Here is a 23,569-nt window from a genome sequence, read left to right on the forward strand (position 1 = left end):
CAATTTATGCCCTGAAGAACAAGAGAACACATGCAAACACTTCTGAAGGATATTACTAATAAAAAGGCAAAAGCAAAGTGTGTACAGATTTAATTATGTACGTTGCCATGGAAGAGACTTTTGTGTATCAATTACATCTTCTCTATTATCACTTATTTCATAATATAAGCTCTTATACAAATGTGTGTCTTTGTTCTTGCTATGATAGAAAAATAGTACAAAATGATTCCAGCACAGTAATATTCAATAAATAGTAACTTTAGAGAAAGACGTGTGGCAATATTTCATTAAAATACACATGAAAAGAAGCAGTAAGAGTTTATAAATAGATATATTTTTGTATTTCACACTGAGGTAAACTTTTTTTTTTTTTTTTTTTTGAGACTGAGTCTGGCTCTGTCACCCAGGCTGGAGTGCAGCGGCGTGATCTCTGCTCACTGTAACCTCTGCCTCCCAGGTTCAAGCGACTCTCCTGCTTCAGCCTCTGGAGTAACTGGGACTACTGATGAGCTACCACGCCCAGCTACTTTTTTTGTACTTTTAGTAGAGACGGGGTTTGGCCGTGCTGGACAGGACGATCTCTATCTCTTGACCTTGTGATCCACCCGCCTCGGCTTTCCAAAGTGCTGTGATTACAGGCGTGAGCCACCGGACCCGACCAACATTTTTATGATTTAAATTCTTCTTCTTCTTCTTTGAGACGGAGTCTTGCTCTGTAGCCCAGGCTGGAGTGCAGTGAGGTGAGTTTGCCTCACTGCAACCTCCCCGTCCCGGGTCCCGGTTCAAGCAATTCTCCTGCCTCAGCCTCCCCAGTACCTGGGATTACAGGAACGCGCCACCATGCCCAGATAATTTTTGTGTGTTTGGTAGACACAAGGTTACACCATGTTGGCCAGGCTGGTGTTGAACTCCTGACCTCACGATCCGCTCACAAAGTGCCGGGATTACAGGCACGAATCACCGTGCCTGGCCTAAATTTTATTTTTGAAACTGGTTGTCAAAATATTTTACAGCTTTTTCTTGTTTCTATGTAATTACCTATACTAGCCCTCTCATACTCCCCAATATATATATATGTATTTTTAAATTTCTAATACTAATGAGTATATTTGTAAGTTTGGTTAACAACTGCTTTTTCTCATTTGCTCTTAGGCAGAAAATCTAGAACACAACAAATAAGTAAGCTGTAGATACAAAATGTCATTATTTTGAAATCTAGCAAAGGAGATAAAAAGCAATATAAGGAACATAGGCAAATTAACATGAACATTATATCATATCCTATAAGATTCAGAAGGTAATAAACTCTTCCACATGGGGGTCTCAGTGAAGGCTTCAATTTAAAGAAGGCTTCAATTTGAATAAAACATAAAACAATGAATCAATTTTACTAAGGGGAGATTAGGCATTCCTGACAGTTGAGGTAGGATGAGTAAAGCCATAGAAGAATTAAATAGATTAACATTTGCTAGGGAATACCAACAAGATGTTAGAGTTCAATTTCTTTGATCTTTAGAATAAATTTTAGGGAGTACAGAGGTAAGACTCAAAAGATAGTTGAACTCAGTTGTGGAAGTTTGGATTCAGCAGGAATTGGATTTATATATACATCTAAATTTGAGTATGTAGAACAGATTGGGAGAAACACAAGAGACACAGGCAAAATGAAGACCAATTTTCAGACTATAGTAGTGCCTTCATATTAATGATGTGTAAGGTAGGTATAGGAGTAAATCACTCTAGAAGAGAAAGATGATTTCTTGTGAAAAAAATAATGACGATAAAGAAGTAATATATGATAAGAGTGTTGGGTAATAATACATTTAAGTGCAAATGAAGATGGTGGAAAGAGTTTTTGCTAGGGTCAATGATTCTTTATAATAAATGGTATAGTCATTATCAATATATATGTATGTATTTGCATGTGGCTTACATGTATATGTTTTTAGTTATCTCTATTGATGTAGGCTCCTGTGAAGATATATTCAGTGCTAATCCTAAAAGTTGCTTTTTGGTCACTTTCTATGTAATGTGATATTTTTGAAATACATTTATTTTTATAATTTCCTAGAATTGAAAGCAGATATAAAATATACTATATTTTATCTCTTTTTTTTATTGTTTAAGCCTCCATATATTGTACCAAGCTATTTTTGGCAATGGAAATATAATAGAAAACGGGTGAAAAGAAATGAGTTTTATAACTTTCCAACCACCCTACCAATTGACCAGAAAAATCTAATTTTAAATATTTATATAATGAAGTTCTCTAAATTTTCCTTTTGACACAAGGTTGTGTGACTTAAAAGTAAAAATAAAATACCACTAAAACTTTGAAGATGGCTTCTAAGAGTTTTTTTCAAGTAAAAATGGAAAACTGTCAAAAGTATTAGGTAACAATTTTTTAACAAAGTTAGGTAACAATTACTTAACAATATTAGGTAAACGTCATTCACATGAAAGAAAAATGTCCAAAAACTGTAATAGTTCAAACCCAAAGAATAGCAAAATAATTGAAAATTCCTATTGGTTTTGAAAATGCCTGGAAGAATTATGTCAGATTATTCTTTCATCCTGATGTGAAAGTACCAGAGTAACCTTCTGTACAAGGTTAGTGCAAGGACCAATCGGTGCCTCCCTGCCCACCTAGATGATTGCAGAATTGCCAGCAGAGGTTGTTATCTTTGTGTAACTCCAGGCCTGCCCCAACAGGAGCTATGAAATACTCCCCATAGCAGGTCATACAACCAAGGTGCTTTGTGTGCACTTCTCTTCAAATAGACCACTTGCTCATAATTATTCCGGGGCACATGGTGTTTATGCCACAGTGTAGAGTGGAATCAAAGTAGTTTTGTAAACTGATTTCTACACTTTCTCCTAGTGGGGCTTAAACACCAATGACTATACAAAGGCTAAGGCATAACAAAAAATAGACTTAGACTAGTGCTGTGCATGAAAGTGCTGAACAAACTGTTGTAGATATATTATAAACCCCAAGGCTAAGATTTCCTTCTTAACCATGCATAGTTCTCTCTACTAATCAAAACATATAAATAATTCTCTTCTTTATAGAATCTCCTCAATCAAACTTGTTTGGCATTAAAATCTTTTATACAAATATGACTACTGAGATTATGTTTCTTTTCTTTTCACACAATCTGCCCATGAAAATTTCTGAACAGTTTATCTTTGCAATTTCATTGACTGATAGTATACATTTAAATTAAACATGCCATTAATAGGGCAAAGCATAAACATCAACAAAACTAAAGAGAAAATATTTACTTTGGAAAACCTCAAGGGACAGAAAGTATCAATGTTGTTTAGTTAACAATAAATAAAAATTGAAGACATGTATTTGAAGATTGCATTGACTATGAGATGTCACATTGAATAGGATTTCTGAACAAAGCAGTGCTTGGATTAAAAATAATAAACACATGTAAACATTGGAGACTTGTGCCCTGAGGACTGGTGTTTGATTTTTAAAATTTATTTTACTCAGAAGCACACAAGCACATGAACACTCTTTCTTAAATTTTAAGTGTTAAAACTAAATATATCAGTTCCTATAATTCTCCTATCCCTCATAATCCGTATAATATTTAGCATTAAGTTTTTTTAAATATACTATTTTCAAGTTTGAAAATTTCTCTCTCCTTTTGAAGTCTATACTACTGAATGCTCTCTTATAAACATCTGTACTACCATCTACTGGAAAGGTACGTATACATCAGAAATCATATTCTTATCAAACATTTGAAATAAAATACAAATAATTCAAAAAAATGCAAAAGCATTATTTTTATAATCAAAATATATCAAGTAATAATAATAATGTACTGATAATAATCATATAATATATGTTATAATAATGTAATAATAATGCACTGATAAATGATTTTTAAAGATTTCTTTAATGGTGTATTTTTATAAACAAATAATATTCAAATTATCAACAATGTCGATTGAGTATCTAGAAGAAATTCAGAAATGCAGCATAGAGAGCTATATTTGCAAGTCAGAATAGATAGATAAAAGGCTCATTTTCAAAGACATGTAAACTTCATAAATTTATGTTTGTTGGCACTGTGATATTTGTGTCCATATCAGGAGAAAGAGAAACAGTGTGGAAGCAAGGAACATATACAAATGTTATTTTGTAAGAACACTGAACTCATATTCTGACTCCTGTTGAAGGAATTAGCTTAAAACTGCTAATTGTTAAAACTTGAACCATTTAAATAACATTTCTGGTACCCAGGATTATGTGTATCAGGATTTTTTAAAGAAAATCACAGATAACTGATATAAAGTTCCCATTATCTCTTCTTATAACACAGGATAATTAGCAAAAGTCCTGGATAATAGTTAACTGGTATTTCACAAATACTTTCAGATTTATTTTGTGCCATTTAGAGTGCCATTAGTTGTGGCACTCCTTGGTATACCAAAGTATGTTAATAATTGTGATTAAGTTCAGAGAAAGTATTTAAGTCTGCAATGAATTGGTTATTTTTTTAACTGTAAAAGATAATCAGAGTTAACTTTATTATTTTTCTCAATATATGCATTCAATGAGATGATGTATGCACTCTACATACACTTATTTTTATTCCAACAATAGATTGTTTGAATAATGCTGTAAAAGATAGAAACCATAAACAAAATATGAAATAGATTTTATATAGCTGGGAATTAGTTTTAATAAACAGAGCCTATTTCAATTAAATGATTGAAGAAAGTCATCATTAATTTTATTATTGCTATTGTTAGTGTTGATTGTTATACTTAGTTAAATAAGAATAGGTAAATAAGATCAACATACATACATTTGAGTTTAAAATTCATTTTCAAAACATTATTTCTACTGAAAAGGTAGAAATGTTATAAAGCAGCTAAACTCAGGCATATTTAAGGAGCTTGTTATTTCTACTTAAATACACACTAAATAAAGTTGGAAATCAACTATAATTATTTTGGTTAAACCTCACAGTAAAAAGGTATACTCTCAAATTATATAATCCATAGTATCCTTAATTAGGAGTTAAAACAAAGGTAATAGAAAAGAAAAATTGTTTTACTCTGAAGTTCAGTAGCTGAAGTTGGCAAGTAAATACATAAATATGTTAATTTAGAATTATTTACTAGAACAATGACATCCATACATCTATAGTCACTATAATTTTATGAGCTTTTCTGACTGGTATTGAATGCTTTAAATGTGTTGTAATAAATTAAACAATCACATTTATGTATTTTTTCACTGATCTTTTTATTCTACTTTATAATAAATAAATCTTGAGAAAACAGCTTTTAAAAGGCAATTCATATGAGCTTCCAAAAATTAATCAAGTTTTTAAGTCATATAAGATATTAAGAGCCATGTGAAATAAATTATAAAATAATATGTCAAAATATAACATTATTAAATTAATTATAATATATTGTTATAATTTTCAAAATCATCCTTCAAAAATTCATTATTCATATAAGTGAAAATTAAAACATTTTTAAAGCAAATATGCATTATCTCCTGGGGTGTATACTATTAAAATTAGTGGTAAAATGAGTTAATATACTTTTGTGAGCTTTGCTTGTTCAATTTTGATGCTATCACTTAGGAAGTACTATTTTTATATGTCTTCTAAAAACACATTTACCAAATCTTTAAACACATGCATTTTTTGTTTTTACCTAAATACACAAGACTTTCTTAAAACATTTTTTCTTGATTCCCAATCATTCTTGGTTCCTATAATTTATCGACAGAAAAACAGTCAATGAGTACATATGACCAAGCATAAATGATATATGCATACAACACACAAGTGATTATTTAAATTCTCCTTTTAACTTATTTAAATTAAAGATATTTATTTACATTTTCTTGATTTTCCAAAGTGATAAGATGTGATTAAATGTATTCCTAAGCATTTTTATAATTAAATAAGAAATTATTTGCAAATAACCTAGTAGAGCTTCTATGTAATAACAGTTACGACAAGCATATTAGTTTTATCCTTTCTTTCCTAAGAAAAAATTATCTGGACATTTTGTTAAATGATTCAAACATTGTTCTCTATTTATTGCATACCACCCTCCCTCCTTCATGGAATATGTAAAAAAAGAGTGGTGGAATGGCCCCAATATTTGGGGATTCTTTGTCTCAGTAAATCAGTGAGGTAATATCACAAGCAGTAGGTTAGAGTAAAGCAGAGGGTATCCATATCCATGATGACAAAATTATTGGTTCAGTTATCTTCACAGAAGAATTTAAATAATACTGGTTCCAGGTAACTAAGCTTATTTATTAATTTATGTACATATCCCTATGTCAATGCCAAACTCAAGTAGATCATCATAGTTTTTTTTAATTTGGTCATACCAAGAAGCAGACCTCTACACTTATAAGTTTGTTTTACCTGATGAATATTGACAGAAAAATCAGTCAGAAAAGCATGAACTTTGAGGTTTGACTATGAGTTTGGTGTGACCATGTCTTACTGTGTGTATGTATTTTTGTTTTCTTGTATTCTTGAATATTATCTTTGATTCTCAAAGCATAGAAATGGTAGTTTTATGATCATACACCCGTAATAAAAAGAAATAAAGACCAAATTGCCACAATCATCATCCAGCTCTACAGTGAATAAATTAGTTTCTGGTGCTCACCCATCAGAGGTAAACATCTTCTTCCAGATCACTGGGGTTCAATTTCTGTTACCTCTTCTGGTAGCATAAATGACACTCAGGTGCTGATAGAGTTTATTTGTCTCTTCGGTATACCATATTCACTGAAGCATCACACAGTAATATTACCTTGGACTATAAACTCAATGAACCGGTGCATACCATTCCCAGTTATGTGCTATGCATAGCACCTAATTCAATGTAGAAAGTGTGTTCTCGGTTTGAATATTGCCTAAGAAAAATAATTAGTTTTATACAAACATAGGTAGAAACTAATAAGTATAACATTCAAAATTAAGTTTTACATTACTTTTTTAAATCAGTTGTATATCTGATATGTCTAATCTGATCACTTTCCTAGAACCTCATTTTGTAAAACTAGTTTATTATTTTTCTATGAGCATTTGTTTTGCCTCCCAAACTTTTTTTTTTTTTTTAACTTGGCAGGTTTAAAAAAAATATAGCACTTTTCTCAAAATCCCTATACTGATTTTGTTTTCAACTATCTTTTACCTTTTTTCTTAATCACATAATAAAGGAGCAGAAGAAAGCTATAAGAAAATTGCTTTTTTAACGCTATGAAAAACTAGCTGTTCATGCTATAAACTTCCCTCATATGTCATTTTGCAGCCTAAGTTGGAAAAAAAAATCATAAAACTAAGATGTATGTATGCTTTCCAAACAAAACACTCAATTTCCAGCAAACACGCCATATTTTAATCCCCATCCCTGTATCTGTTCAAAATATGTGAAAGAAAGAAGCACAAAAGAAGAAAAAAAATCAGTAAACCAGTAAGTCTAAATTTTTATTTTATGAAAAAAAGTGTCTTTAAAATGGTTTCTGTAAAGTTAATACAATGTTTATAATGTAGTCATGTGTTGGGAAACTTACTCTTGGGAGAATATTCTATAACTTTTTGTCTAAATTATCTTGCAATGCTAGAATCTTTTTCACATCCTTCAAAATGTATTGCCCAATATTGATAGCCCAATCCTTTTGATAGACCACATCATTCTAAGTGTGGAGGAGTTTGATGGTTCACATACAGAAGTATAGTAAGATAATTAGGAAATTGGTATGAAAGTAATAAGAAAAAAATGTAAAAATCATTTCTTAGAAGCTGAATGGAGAGGGGTAAAAAGTTTAATAATAAGCACAGAAATTAAAATAGGTATTTAGACACAAGAGGATAGAAGAGAAGTAGAGGAGAAGGAAAGAGGCAGAGGAAAGGATTTAGTAGGTAGTTGTTACTAATTTCTCTTTGAGGGACAATCTCAGGTTGTATTAACATAAATGTCTTCCACGTCTTCATCAATAATTCATTTTATGTTAGAATGTTTTATTAGAAGTTATTCTATTTTGTTGAAATTTGCAAACTCCTCTGTTGGAGCTCTCTTTTTGTCTTGCATCTTGTTACTTAATTTGTAGTCCTCAGACCATGGTTGCAGCATCACCTGGGAGCTTGTTGCAGTGACAGACACTGAGGCCCTAGTTGGAGATACTGAATAGGAATCTGTAATATGACAAGATATGCGGTAGTTTGTATACTTGAACCTTGAAGGGCACTGATGTATGTGTTTAAAATGAAAAAAACAAAACAAAACAAAATAACTATATGGAATTTCAAACCACGATGACTGAGTGTGGAAGAGATCCTTGAGTGTTTGCATGAATTTAGCACTAGGAGTTTCGGATTATACCAGGATATGATACAGAGAGAGGCAGGAAGACTTATTGGGCATAGAGAATACAGAAAAGATTGTTGGAGGCTGACTATAACTTTCTGGCCAACATAGGTATAGCAGTGTAACACAGGGTTCCCTCTGAAAACCTTTCAAACAAATGTTAGTAAAGATTTGTACTGGAGATGTAGAGAAGCATCATTCTCCTCCATTTCTTACATGTCATGTGAGAGTGCATTGGCCATAGAAATCATTTTAGATTTCAGCAAGATGTCTTTGCTGAGTCATAATTGGTGTTATGAGGGAAACAGATTGAACAATCAAGCATTTAGATATCCATTTTCAAGAGTTGATATCCACGTCTTTTGTTTGTTGAATTTCTTGTTGTATTTTATTTTTTACAGAATCATAGAAAAAATAAAAAAAGATGTTAACCCTGAAGGACTATGACACTTTCTGCACCTTCACTATCTCCAAGGTGGTCTTCTGAGGTCTCACAAACAGAAGAGGTGAGAAGGTGACTTTATTTCCCTCCAAAAACCTATTATGAAATTTAACACCATTGAATACTGGTTCACATAATGTCACCAAAAGAAACTATTAGTAAGACAATTGTGTTTATTGCTTACCATGGTGAGGAGTACATATATATATATATATATTTTTTTTTTTTGACAGTAAATTCAAAGTTTCTGAATCAGTGGAAGACCAATTACATACTTACAGAATATCTTTGAACCATTTGGTCACACTTTGTTTTCCTGAATATGACAATGTGGTGAGAGCCAGATGTACCCAGCATGTGTGTGTGGCAGGGATAGAGGTGGGTGGGTAGAGGAAGAGGGCCCCATATGATAGCAGAAGAACCCAAAATTATAAAACTGGAAGCTTACATAGGTGTTGACATATTCACCTCTACTTCCCCATAGAAAGAGAGTAGTCTTTTTTTTTTTTGAGATGGAGTTTCACTCTTGTCACCCAGACTGGAGTGCAGTGGCGCGATCTTGGCTCACTGCAACCTCTGCCCCCCAGGTTCAAGTGATTCTCCTGCCGTAGCCTCCTGGTTAGCTGGGATTACAGGCATGTGCCACCACGCCTGGCTAATTTTGTATTTTTAGTAGAGATGAGGTTTCACCATATTGGTCAGTCTGGTCTCAAACTCCTGTCCTCAGGTGATCCTCCCACCTCACCTCGGCCTCCCAAAGTGCTAGGATTACAGGCGTGAGCTGTAATCATTTTTCTCTGGAACATAAACCTTTTTGGGAGGGAAGGGCAAATCTCCTAGGTTCCCTCGACCTTTGGTAATGTAACTAATGGCGCTAGGTTTATTGCCCTTTGAAGTGTAGAAACAGCTCTACATTTATCACTTTAGCACATAAGGAGAAAATTGTTTTAAGAAAAAGAAGTTATTCTCTATCCTTAGAGCATGCCAATTTTCTTTATCAGAAAGTTCTGAATGTGCAGAATTTTTTTTAAAAAAATGTATTATTTCTCGGCCGGGTGCGGTGACTCACGCCTGTAATCCCAGCACTTTGGGAGGCCGAGGTGGGCGGATCACGAGGTCAGGAGATCGAGATCATCCTGGCTAACACGGTGAAACTCCGTCTCGACTAAAAATGCAAGAAATTAGCCCTGCGTGGCGGCGGGCGCCTGTAGTCCCAGCTACTCGGGAGGCTGAGGCAGGAGAACGGCGTGAACCCGGGAGGCGGAGCTTGCAGTGAGCCGAGATCGCGCCACTGCACTCCAGCCTGGGGGACTGAGCGAGACTCTGTCTCAAAAAAAAAAAAAAAAAAAAATACATTATTTCTCAACAAGAGTTCACTACCTTGACAGTGTGTTAGTAACATCTCTGAGAAGAAATGGCAGAGTTGTGATATCTATAAAGATTTTGAGGTCTGATTTATGGGTAGTCTTTACATGAAGGAGCCCATTTAGACCAGGGTAAGAATTACGGTGTAGCAGTTGAGAATTGGTACAAAGAGCAAGGCAATGATTTGAGGTAAGAATTGAGAGTCCTAAGGTATAAACAATCATTTAATGTTTCCTGTTGAAGAGCTGGTATGCCTTTCAGAAAATTTCTGGAATGAAATTATTTGGAACTTTAATCTTCTTGGCAAGAATTTCCTAACATAGTAAATTAGTTATGAAGACAATGGAATAATAAGTGATGTTACTGTAAACTATAAGCTATGTAGATGAGTTTAATTCTTGGCACATTCTATGTATCTTTGGTGTAGGGCTAGCCAATTTATGCCTCAGCTGTCACAGCTACTTCACACCCCAGCATGTGCCACCCATTGGCTGATGTCTTTTAAGTTAATTGCATCCCTGCATCTGGTAGAAGAATAGATACATAGGGTGGGTAAATATCAACTTGAAGAGGAGAGTACAGAAAAAGATACAACCCTGAGTATTTCTGAATCACAATCACACTTGGAGCAGTTTCAAAATATTTAACATTAATAAAGCTGAAGATGTCAGAGGAGGTTCTGAAGTACCTGAGGTATCATGTACTTCATGTGGTATCAGAAGCTAAGACCTTTCATAATTTGAATATCAACATTAAATGAGCTTCCCTTCACCTGCAGGCTGGTAAAGTCCTGAGAGGTTTGTGTTTCATCACCAGTTTTTGAAGAAGTAATTAATTTTGTTGTTAATCTAGAATTCTCATCTACATAATTTTTCTGTAATTAGCATTTAAGACAATTTACACAATATTTTTGACTAATAAAGCATCAGTGTACTTTTTTTGGAAATAATATTTCTTTCATATTTTATATATTTCCCAAATGTTGGTAAATGAGAACATGTCACCAAACAATATATGATGAATTTATGCAAAAGCAAGTAATTTTTTAAAGTACACAAAATACTATAGAGAGGAACAAAGAAAAAATAAACACTTGTTAACTTATTAAGTACTTTTTAAAGTACAAACAGAATCATATGTGCATGTGCAACAAAATTGTTTCATAATCCAAAACCATGATTAATGTGTTTTTTTGTAAAAATTATTTGGACTTGTAAATAAATGTGGATTATCAAGTCGTGAATCAGATTGCGAAACTGAAAACGAAGCCACTAAATAGGTATTTCAGTAAAATTTTAAGCTTTTAAGCAAGTAGCAAAGATTATTTGTAGATAGCTCAACCTCTGCATTAGTACAGGATAGTAGGTTTTACAAATCTCTAATCCTGTAATATGTTCCATGAAGATGGGTTGTGGAATAAGTAACTTTAGGAAGGCCTTAGCTGTAAAAAATCCTGCAATAAAGAAATCTCTATAACCTTGTTTAACTCACTGTTTGCCAAACTTAATTAACCATTGAATCCTTTGTTGTCATACATCTTTTAATACAGAAGAGCTAACACAAATGCTTTACACAGTGTATCAGATTAGCCTTCACTGTGAAATAGCTCTATTATGAATTTGAATAGTAGTGCCTTGCTATGGAAAATGTGGACCAACTAGGTTTATCACCCAGATAAACTGAATAAGGATTCGAGGTTTATAACATCCCTAAGTGATTTATACGCATATTAAAGTGAAAGAAGCAGTAGTATCACTGGTTTTCAATGCTGGCTGAACACTAGAATAATTTGGTATTTTTCATTTAATACAAATGTGCTACACTACAAAGTTTCTGCTGTATTTTTGGGAGGACCTCAGGAATTTTGCGAAAAGCTCACTAGATAATTTGAATCTGTAGCAAGATTTGATAACTGTAGATAAAGAATAACACTACCTCTAAAGATACTTCTCTTGGGAGTTTTTCCTGTCTCAATTAATAGCAACTTGATGTTTATAGTACTTCAAGCTCAAACCTGGGAGTCATTTTTGACTTTTTATAGTTTTTACACATCACACTGAGTTCATCAGAAATCTTATAGGCAATGGAACTGCTTTCAACCAAGGTGGAGTATCAGGAACCAGGTATAACTTCTCAATTTTAAAGAAACAAACAACTACAAACAAAAACAAAATGGACAAAAAGAAAATGAAACAGCAGTGTTCAAGATACTAGTCATCAAGGAAGTAAGGACAATTGTCCTGAGAATGAGAAACAAAAGAGGAGAAACCTATGATCGTCCGGACTTACTAAACTGGGAGGGTATTCAGGACCCAGTTGAGGAAGCCAAACTCTTGCGTTGAGTTTTCTAAAATTTCTGTCACCATTTTCTCTATTCTCCTTCACACATCATCCTTTTGCAAAACAGGTTCAACTTCCATTACTTCAATAAAACACAATTCACTTCCATGTAACTAACTCCATTTGGAATTTTTCTTTTCTTATCCTTGACCCCAGAAGCTTTCCACACTTTTGAGTACTTATCCTTCTTTAAACTGTTTTCCATTGGCTTTATTGACAGCAACATTCCTCATTTGTCTTTTTCCTCATGAGCCCTTTCTGTTTTCTTAGAAGGTGCATTTTCATCTTTCGGGTAATTAAAAGCTCTTTTTCTCCATTTAAACTAGTGGTCCTCATTTTTATCAAAGACTTCAATTTCACTTACACAGAGATAATGCTCTACTACGTTTCTCAAGCCTAACTGTCTATTTTTCTTGTTTCTTATTTGCTTTAGGATAATTCAAACTTTACAAGTTCACAACTAAAAAGAGGACTCTTTTCCAGACCTGCTTTTACGACGTCTCCATCCTTTTCATGAATGTGAACCAACATGCATCCACCTCAGAAAAAAATAGAAATTACGCTTGACACCATTCTCATCTTCACACCCTATATCAAATATTTCTGTCAGTTTTACCTCCTTATTATTCCACAAATTGACCTGTAATTTTGCATTTCCAATGGTACATTACTTCTAGCCATTAAAGTGTTTCATTTTAAAGACAGCAGTAGACTCCCAAGTAGCCTTCAATGATCCATTTCTCTTTCTCTCATTTATATTTTCTGTACAGTAGGCAGTTTGTTTCTTTGTTTCTCTTAGATGATAATCTGATTATGCCACCCTCCAATTAAAACTCACAGTCCCCCAGGTGCGGTGGCTCACGCCAGTAATCCCAGCACTTTGGGAGGCTGAAGCAGACAGATCTTGTGGTCAGAGTTCGAAACCAGCCTGACCAATACAGTGAAACCTTGTCTCTACTAAAAATACAAAAATTAGCCAGGTGTGGTGGCACACACCTGTAATCCCAGCTACTCAGGAGACCGAGACGGAGAATCGCTTGAACTTGGGAGGCAGAGTTTGCAGTGAGCCAGCATCGAACCACTGAACTCCATCCTGGGAGACAGAGCGAGACTCTGTCAGTACTGAAAAAGTTTCACATTTTAGAGCATTTCAGATTTCAGATTGTCATACGAGGAATGCTCAACCTGTACCTCAAAAATAAACTCAATCCACTCTGTATCTGAACATTAAAAAAATTAATTGCTCTAATCACTATGATATATGAGGTGATTAAGATAAAAGGACAAATTTATGTATTCATATTAAGTATTTTTGTTACATAGGGCTACCTTTGGAAAGTTACGTAATAGGAGAAAAAAATGCCAAAACCATCTAGAAAAGTTAAAGCAAACTTCACAACCAAGAAAATATGTGAGTACCATATAAAGAATGAGAAAAGATTCTTGAGGGAAAAAAGATAAGAAAAGTGAGACTTTCTTTTTATCAAATCTAGATGACACTATAGAATAGGACTTCAAAGTGTTATAACTTATTTTCAATCTTCCAATTTGAAGTTTTGACACGGACTAGTCTCAGATTTGAATCTATTCTCTCTTACTCTATAGAGTCCATGCTCTCAATCTCAAAATAAATGAAGTTATGCAAAATAAAGGCTTATCCTTGAGCAAATACTGGATTTTTCAATATAAATATGTACTCTTCATGTCTAAGTTCCCCACAGCATTTTACACATTGTCTTGCTCAAGAGATGCTGAATATTTGATATGCCATTTGAAATTTTATACAACTAGCATAATTAGGCACCATAATAGACCAGTCCAATTTTATACAGTTTAAATCAGTCATTACTTACTCTTGTAAACTGTTGTTTTCTCAAATTGAAAGTACTATCTCTATTTACATATTTGATGAAGGAAGCATTTCTACTAACATTTTGCTAAAGTTTGCAGTACACTTAAACAGAATTAGTGCAAATAATTACAGCCTTGTTGTGGCTAAAAAAGGGAACTAATAAAATCAGTTTTAACATTTATCAGATTTGAGTTTGAAAATTTGATTTTCAATAATTAGACATATTGATGTTTCTAAATAATGTTCAATTTCATTTTTTTCTAAAACTTAACTCTCTTCAAATTGACCACATTTGCTTACCTTAACAAAATTAAATTTAGAATAAATAGAAGTGTTGGAATTTATAAGTATTGTGGTTCTAAACCAACATAGCTAAACAAATACTCAATTAAAGTAAGTACACAATTACTGATTTTCTGAAGGAAAAACTTGCCAATGATTATCAAACCAAGAGTCATAAATTTGTGTCAATCTCAGTTTTCAATAAGTATGTAAACAACAATAATAGCAGATTAGGTCAGTTTCATTATGTTAATGATCTTTGTTTTATATCTCTTAATTAGAACTACTAATCAGTTTAATGGTTGTGGTAATTATTGTTATGTTGATAATAAAACTTAAAGAGTGTAAGATTATTTACTTTTTATTTTAACTAGTTGCAGGTCTATTTTCCTGGCCACTGCTATCTACTTAGTACTGTTGTTTCCAGGGCTAACTAAACTGCATGACCCTCAGGAGTGTACTTTACTTTTGATTGTTCTTTCACCCTGAAAAAATGACTTTAAAGATTTGAATGATAATATGACCTCTCAAGCCCAAAAATATATCCCATGGTGATAACAAGGAGAGATTGTTTTCTTACAACAGTCTCTTTTTCAAAAGAAAACTTGAGCTTTGATCTATTTAGACCCTGTTGCTGTTTATATTCAGGGACACAATGTCATAGATCTTCAGTGTTACAATTTAAAAATTCCCCTGTGGCTACAAACCAGGAGTAAAAATCCATAGCTAGCCAATCATATTGCATATATTTTAGACATGGAAGACATAAAATCATCTCTTTATATTGAGTTATTCTCAATTTATTGGATACACAATGTACCCTTGCAGTATTGAACATAGACAACTTACATTTAATTTGATTTAAAGAAGAGAATTGCATTCCATACTCATTAAGTCATCCTGCAGGTCTTTGAAGAAGTACTAAATTTTGAAGTGCATAACTAGTGAGGCAGTTTTAATTCTAACCAAGCATGGCATGAAATAAACACGCAAATGGCAAACAGAAAGCTGTTAATTTGTATGAGAAGTTAAAGTTACAAAAAAAACAAGTTGGTAGTTTTTTTCACAACGGGTTTGCCGCCAGAACACAGGTGTCATGAAAACTACCCCTAAAAGCCAAAATAGGAAAGGAAAAGATTCATATCAACATTGTCATCATTGAACATGTAGATTCAGTCAGGTCCACCACTACTGTCCATGTGATCTACAAATGTAGTGGCATCGACAAAAGAACCATTGAAAAATTTGAGAAGGAGGCTGCTGAGATGGGAAAGGGTTCGTTCAAGTATGCCTGGGTCTTGGGTTAACTGAAAGCTGAGCATGAGCGTGGTATCACCATTGATATCTCCTTGTAGAAATCTGAGACCAGCAAGTACTATGTGGCTATCATTGATGCCCCAGGACACAGAGACTTCATCAAAAACATGATTACAGGGACATCTCAGGCTGACTGTAATGTCCTGAATGTTGCTGCTGGTGTTGGTGAATTTGAAGGTGGCAACTTCAAAAATGGTCAGACCCGAGAGCATGCCCTTCTGGGTAACACAGTGGGTGTGAAATAACGAGTCAATTGTGTTAAAAAAAATGGATTCCACTGAGCCACCGTACAGCCAGAAGTGATATAAGGAAATCGTTAAGGAAGTCAGCACTTATATTAAGAAATTGGCTACAACACCGACATAGTAGCATTTGTGCCTATTTCTGGTTGGAATGATGACAACATGCTGGAGCCAAGTGCTAACATGCCTTGGTTCAAGGTATGGAAAGTCACCTGAAAGGACGGCAATACCAGTGGAACCACGCTACTTGAGGCTCTGGACTGTATCCTACCACACACTCGTCCAACTGACAAGCCCTTGCACCTGCCTCTTCAGGATGTCTACAAAATTGTTGGTATTAGTATTGTTCTTGTAGGTCAACTGGAGACTGGTGTTCTCAAACCTAGTGTGGTGGCCACTTTTGCTCCAGTAAACATTACAACTGAAGCAAAATCTGTTGAAGTGTATCATGAAGCTTTAAGTGAAACTCTTCCTGGGGACATTATGGGCTACAATGTCAAGAATGTGTCTGTCAAGGAAGTTCATCATGGCAACATTGCTGGTGACAGCAAAAATGACCCACCAATGGAAGCAGCCGGCTTCACTGCTCAAGTGATTATCCTGAACCATCCAGGCCAAATCAGTGCTGGCTATGCCCCTGTGCTGGATTGCCAGACGGCTCACATTGCATGCAAGTTTGCTGAGCTGAAGGAAAAGATTGATCACCGTTCTGGTAAAAAGTTGGAAGATGGCCCTAAATTATTGAGGTCTGGTGGTGCTGCCATCATTGATATGGTTCCTGGCAAGCCCATGTGTGTTGAGAGCTTCTCATACTATCCACCTCTGCGTCACTTTGCTGTTCGTGATATGAGACAGACGGTTGTCCTGGATGTCATCAAAGCAGTGGACAAGAAGGCTGCCGGAGCTGGCAAGGCCACCATGTCTGCCCAGAAAGCTCAGAAGGCCAAATGAATATGATCCCTAATACCTGCCAGCTGGTCTTAATCAGTAGTGGAAGAATGGTCTCAGAAGTGTTTGTTTCAATTGGCCACTTAAGTAAAAGACTGGTTAATGATAACAATGCATGGTAAAAACCTTCAGACAGAAAGGAGAATGTTTTGTGGACCACTTTGGTTTCCTTTCTTGTGTGTGGCAGTTTTAAGTTATTAGTTTTTTAAATTAGTACTTTTTAATGGAAACAACTTGACTTGACCAAAACTTTGTCACAGAATTTTGAGACACATTAAGAAAGTTTAATGAGCAAAACAAACAAACAAACAAACAACAAACAAAACCAAGATGATAAAAGCAGTTAGTTTGTGCTACTACAGAATGGAATCCACAATTCACATCCTGGGGGAGTGACAAACCAGTCATTTAATGCTGTGTCAACACATGTATCTTGTCTTTCATTAGTAAACTCTCGTGCTGTTTTGTACACTGTCAGAAGTGGACCACCTACTGAAATTCATAGAGGTGTGGAAACTGGCATGGTTTAATAATTCTGTTTTGTTTAATGTTCTTCCTTATCCTATTTGAAGCTATTTTTTCTGTGTTTTTAGAACAAGTATCTATTAGCTTCATTTATGAGGTAAATGTTTAAAATATTTATGATTCAAATGACCTACTTTCCTTTTAATTCCTTAGAGCACTTTGAATATCCTAGCCAATCGAGGCTTACATTTGCCCGTAAATTACCCATGCTTTATCTCTGCACACAGTCTGCCCCACATCATCTGTGAATAAATAACCATAAAAAATAAATGGAGAGGAAAGACAACTGCATCCGTCTCCCTTTCTTTCTGAAAAGTGTTCTACTGAGATGTTGGTTAATGATCTAAGCAGTAGTATAGATTCAAAAGATTTTCCACTCCTCCAGACCAACCCTCCCCTGGACAAACCTGTTCAATTTAAGTCTTTTCTTATTTGGCATTGCTTATAGGAAGTGAATGAGTAAACAAATATTTAAACAATAATACATGAAGTCTATGAAACACAATTAAGTAAAAGTCCAGGAAATGGAAAGATAACTAGATATAAAAATTTTCAAGAATATAATATGATTTCCTCAAACATTTTCTAAACATAGTCAAGAGTAAGATAAAAGCTACCCTAATTTTCAATATGAACAAACAAGGACATATTTATTTCAGAAAATATTATGTTTCCTGTAAAATTAATTACTGGCATTCATTTTATTAATGTGAGTCATAAGGACTTTTATACCAAACACAGAATAAACTTAGGAATAGTGTGGCTGTTTAATATTATAAGTAGTATGATTTGTAAAATTAAAATTAAAATGACTACTTAAATCACATACATGATCCTCATTTACACTGATAATCCTCCTTCTAATAGAACAGTATCTATTTCAAAAGCCTTTTTCTTTTTTTTTTTAATTAAGGAACAATTTAGACATGTTTGCTTTTTTTAAGAAGCAATCAAGTAAAGGTGACAGAGCTTATTAAAAAGCTTTCTGGTAAAATCAAAAAATGCCATAATAATTTTAAATATTTGACCTATATGCATTACAATCAGAATGAAAGTAAATTCTAAAAGAGAAAAATTGAAACTTAGACTATTAGCTAGATTGTTGAAATACATGTGTAAATATTCAGAATGACTGATGTACAGCAGATATTTTAAAAGCATAAAATTTGATATGCATTTGTTTAAATGTTACCTTAAATATGTTAGGTATAGTTCATTTCACTGTGTTTCAATTAAGGATAATTTTATTCATTTATTTATTTATTTTTATTTTTATTTTTTTATTTTTTACTATTTCTTGTTTAGTATAAGGTGAGCTTCATACTTTTGGAGATCTATGAAGAACCACCCCACCCCAAATTTTAAAATATAATGAAATAATTTCTAATTAAACATGAAATCATTAGATGTTAAGTATGTTAATTCATTATTTGCTTTATAATATTGGAAATATTATAAATAATATAACTTTAAAATATCTTTAGTTTTTAAAATCATAGAAATTTTAAAATAAAGTTATTTTTTCTTTTTCTAAGATTCATTTTTAGTTTTCTAAACTTATTTTGAATAAAATGTTCTTCATAGAAAACTGAATATGTTCATAAGGATGCTTTAATTGCTTAAAATGTATAAAGTTAAAATTATTTAAAAATTAAAATTTGAAATAAGCCTTAATTTCAGTAAATTAGAGAAATATACCTTTTGAAATACATCAAATTGCAAACATTTAAACGAACAACCATTGACTTTAAATAATTAAACATTTGCTTCATAACATTTGCGCCATTAGCTTGTTTAAAAAAGACTTAATCTTAGTAGGTTAAAAACAATTGCTAATTCTGATTCAAGGGAATTCAATTATAAGAGTTGCATGATATAAGTAGTCAACAATTTTAAACATAATTTTTTTAAAAAATATTAATTGAAAATCTGGTGGAAATGCTTTTCATATAGTTTAGGAAAACCCACAGATATAAAGGTTGAGTATCATTCACTTCCGGTGAAGTTTTCAAAGCTTCTAAGCTTTCATCCAGATGCTCATAATTTGGAAAGCTGCAATGGTGCTGTATTTATAAATAACCATCTTAAGCTAAAAAGAAATGATTGATATTAAAAGTAGATATTTGTAACCGTAGTTCATATAATTTCTACCTTGAGATATATAATATTAAACCTTAATATTTAATACATGTGAAAAATTCACCCCTAAACCAACAGTAGCCTATCACTATCATTGTTCAGTTAACATTGATTCTCTAAAAAATGTATTTAAACAATTTTACAATCACAACCTTTCTTCTCTTGTTAGTTTTACAGCATTTGCAAATATTCTGTTTGAAGTGTTTTTTTTGTTCATTTGTTAGGTTTGTTTTTCTAACTGTTTTAAAACAGGAAGTTTGTGGCCTGGCTTTTTCCTTTTGTTTGCAGTTTTTAAAATTGATTTTAGATTTTCCACGAGAAATGTATTGCATGCAATTGCAGTGATAAAAATTTTAAGGTTATTATATCTTCTCAAGAACTCAACCAACCCTGTATGTGGGTTTGTGTGTGTGTGTGTGTGTGTGTGTGTGTGTGTGTGTATACTGAAGACATCTTCTAAAAAACTGGGGAGTATCAGATACCTTAAAAAATTTCTGATCTGAAGACGTATCAAAATGTAGCCAGGAACAACATTTCTTAGAGAAGCACAACTTGATTGTTTCACTTAATATATTTGATTTGGGTTGAATAGAAGATGTCTATACCAGAGCATTAACAAACATTGTAATTTGCTGGGGTCAGCCAGGTCTGAGGCTCTGAGATTGAAAGTCATGTTAAATTATGCTATCAGCTTTCAAAACCTCATTAGACTTAACCCATTTAGGCGCCACTGACTTCTCGGAATCACCAATAGAACGCTAATCAGAAACCCACAGAGCAGCCAGTCTTCTGCTATCAAAAACCTCAGTACAATTTGTGTATTAATATTTCAAAAAGTTTGTAGAAACACGTACTCCCTACTGAGCACTACCACCAGTTCAGATACAGTTACAGTCACTCATTCTGGCTAGAGCCGCTGACTGCTCTCCGTCTGTCTCTGGACTTGGCAACTGGAGAGAGAAAAAGACAGCAGAAAATGAAATGAATGCTTTCATTTGATCTGTGATTAATAAATTCCCATAATTGGAGAGTCAGGCAACCAGTAAACAGAAGACTATAAGTTACAGGAAAATGAGAATTTTATCCTGTAATATAGCCATCTGATTTTGAATACAACTATACTACCTTGTTGTTTCAGAAGAAGCAATTTTTGAAGCTTTGTTTTTTTCTAATGTTCTTCAAAACATGAACTGGTAACAATAAAGTGTGAGCAATATCCAACAAAGTAGTGCAATTAAAAAGTTTTTTAACTTATAGAAAATCAATTGATTTGCTTATTTATAATGAGGAGAATCTCATAATATTTAAATTTCCTTGATTATAATGGCAGATATTTATTCATGTGGGCCCCTAAAGCGAAAATATTTACAGATACTTCTAAAAAGTTAGAATCTCAATTTTAAATAAAACAGTTTAAAATAAAGTTACACTAAAACAAATTAAAAAGTATTGTTTTAATTATAATTTTGATATTTCACATGTTAAAGTAAATTGATTATGATATTGAAATGGCAACCAGAATAAACAAACAAATGACTAAGATAGGCATATTTTCCTTACTATATGACTTTGAATATGAAATGTTCTTTGATATATTTAATTAGATATGGAGGATGTTAAAAATCTCCATGGCATTATATGAACCATAATCCCACAGAAGTTATTGAATATTACATTTTTTAGTTGTTTTTACCAAATCACAGGGCATGGGCCTTATCAGGAGTCTAGGTCTACTCTAGTCCGGCTTCACCATGAGCTCATAAGTAGCACTGACAAGTCAATAAGCTTGACACCTTTAGTGGGAGCTCACACCTGACACCCCTTACAGTCCCAATCTTACATGCCTACATCAAAATCTTATGCGTGCATGCACTTATATGAACATAAACATGATGTTCTATTGTCCTCCAGATCTGTCTGAATATAATGAATATTTTATTAAAGAATTCTATGATTTATATAAAAATATGAGCACACAACCATCTTCAACAGCTCTGATTTGAAAGGGGAACTACAGAGCATTTTCACCTCTTTCACACATAGATGTGCCTGTTACAGATCTAATGAAGTGAATAACAGACAATGGATACCCTTTTCCTTGGTGTATTATTCTGTGCCATCATGTACTTTGGTCTGACTGATAGTGCTGCAATTTACTTTAAGTGGGGGGATATTTCTCATTATACCAAACGGACAGATTGAATAAATTTATGTATCTGAATTTGTATTGCAGCTAGCTGTTCAATTTTATAATCTTTTAGTAATTAGAATTAAAGTTGTTCTTCTAGCTTACTATTGGCATAGAGAACTTCCATAAATCCATAAATCTCCTTTTCCTTCTTCTTCTTCTTTTTTTTTTTTTTTTTAGACGGAGTCTGGCTCTGTTGCCCAGGCTGGAGTTCAGTGGTGCAATCTCTGCTCACTCCAACTTCTACCTCCTGGGTTCAAGCAGTTCTCCTCTCTCAGCCTCCCGAGTGGCTTGGATTACAGGAGTGAGCCACCATGCCTGGCTAATTTTTTTGTATTTTTAGTAGAGACAGGCTTTCACCATATTGGACAGGATGATTGTGAACTCCTGACCTCAGGTGATCTGTCCCCACTCTGCCTCCCAAAGTGCTGGGATTATAGGCATGCACCACCATGCCTGGCCTCCTTTATTATCTTTTAAAATGTTGAGTATGTTAAAAGAAAAATGAACATCTATTTAAATAATAAGACATAACACTAAATGAACATCTGTTACCTCTCCTAAAATTACAACATAATCAATAATTAAGTCCTACTCCTAATCCATTTCCCTTCCTCACAGAACTAGCCCCTAGAAATAAACATTATTCTGCTCTCAGAACTGAGTTTTCCTAATTGTAGCAGTTGATAAACAAACAAAGAAAAAACAGTTCTTTGTATTCTCAGACATGTTCAGTCACTGTATGAAAACAATTGCTCATCTTATTCCGTCTCTTCAGTGCCTCTGTGATTAAAACTGTTCCATAGATTTGGACACAAATAGCTTTTAGGGCCAGCAAGTTAATATTGCCATGAGTGTGAGGTATGTTGCAGCCCATAGGCAATAGAACATAAAAAGCCAAAATGAAATCCTCAGCTGTACAAGAAGAGTGTGATTATAATTATCAACATTCCAGCTAGTACTTGCCAGTCTTTATTTTAGGCAAATGAGGAAAAGACCAGACAATAACCATGTGATCACCTAGTCAGATTACTGTGAGAAATTTCAAGAAGACCTATAAAAATACAAGACCTTACTTACCCCCCATGAAGTAATAAAAATGTTTTATTCTATTCAGCATTAGCACTTTCTTCTCTGGTTATATGGAAGCAGAACATTCTAAATACAAGATCTAGCAAATCCCCATCTCTAATGAAATTTTTACAGATTATCATTTTTCCATAAAGTGTTTATAATACAAATACGTTTGCAAAGGTTTGTGTCAAGAAGTGTTTAAAAATATATCTGAAATCTGGTAGGGATTTTGTTATTTGGGTTAAGGGCTTCTAATGCCTTCAGTAACAAATTATTTTGTAGATGTGAATGTTGTCATTAGTAGTCTAACAAATATACATATTCATCCCCCACCTTTAAATTACTTTGGCTACATTGTTATCAATTGCTTCAAGAGATATATATTAGCATGTAATTAGTAAAGTTGCATAGTCCTTATATCAAACAGCTATTTTGTAGTGCCCTTATATGCTTGCTTATAAAGTAAAGGTTTTTTT

General features: G+C 33.5%; 1 pseudogene; it reads left to right on the plus strand.

The window, feature by feature from the left end:
• The first annotated feature begins 15,787 nt into the window (after window positions 1-15,787).
• Window positions 15,788-17,181, plus strand: LOC105513695 (annotated as a pseudogene).
• The last annotated feature ends 6,388 nt before the right edge of the window (window positions 17,182-23,569 follow it).

The sequence above is a fragment of the Colobus angolensis genome, unplaced genomic scaffold (assembly GCF_000951035.1).
Source record: "Colobus angolensis palliatus isolate OR3802 unplaced genomic scaffold, Cang.pa_1.0 Scaffold235, whole genome shotgun sequence".
NCBI lineage: Eukaryota > Metazoa > Chordata > Mammalia > Primates > Cercopithecidae > Colobus > Colobus angolensis.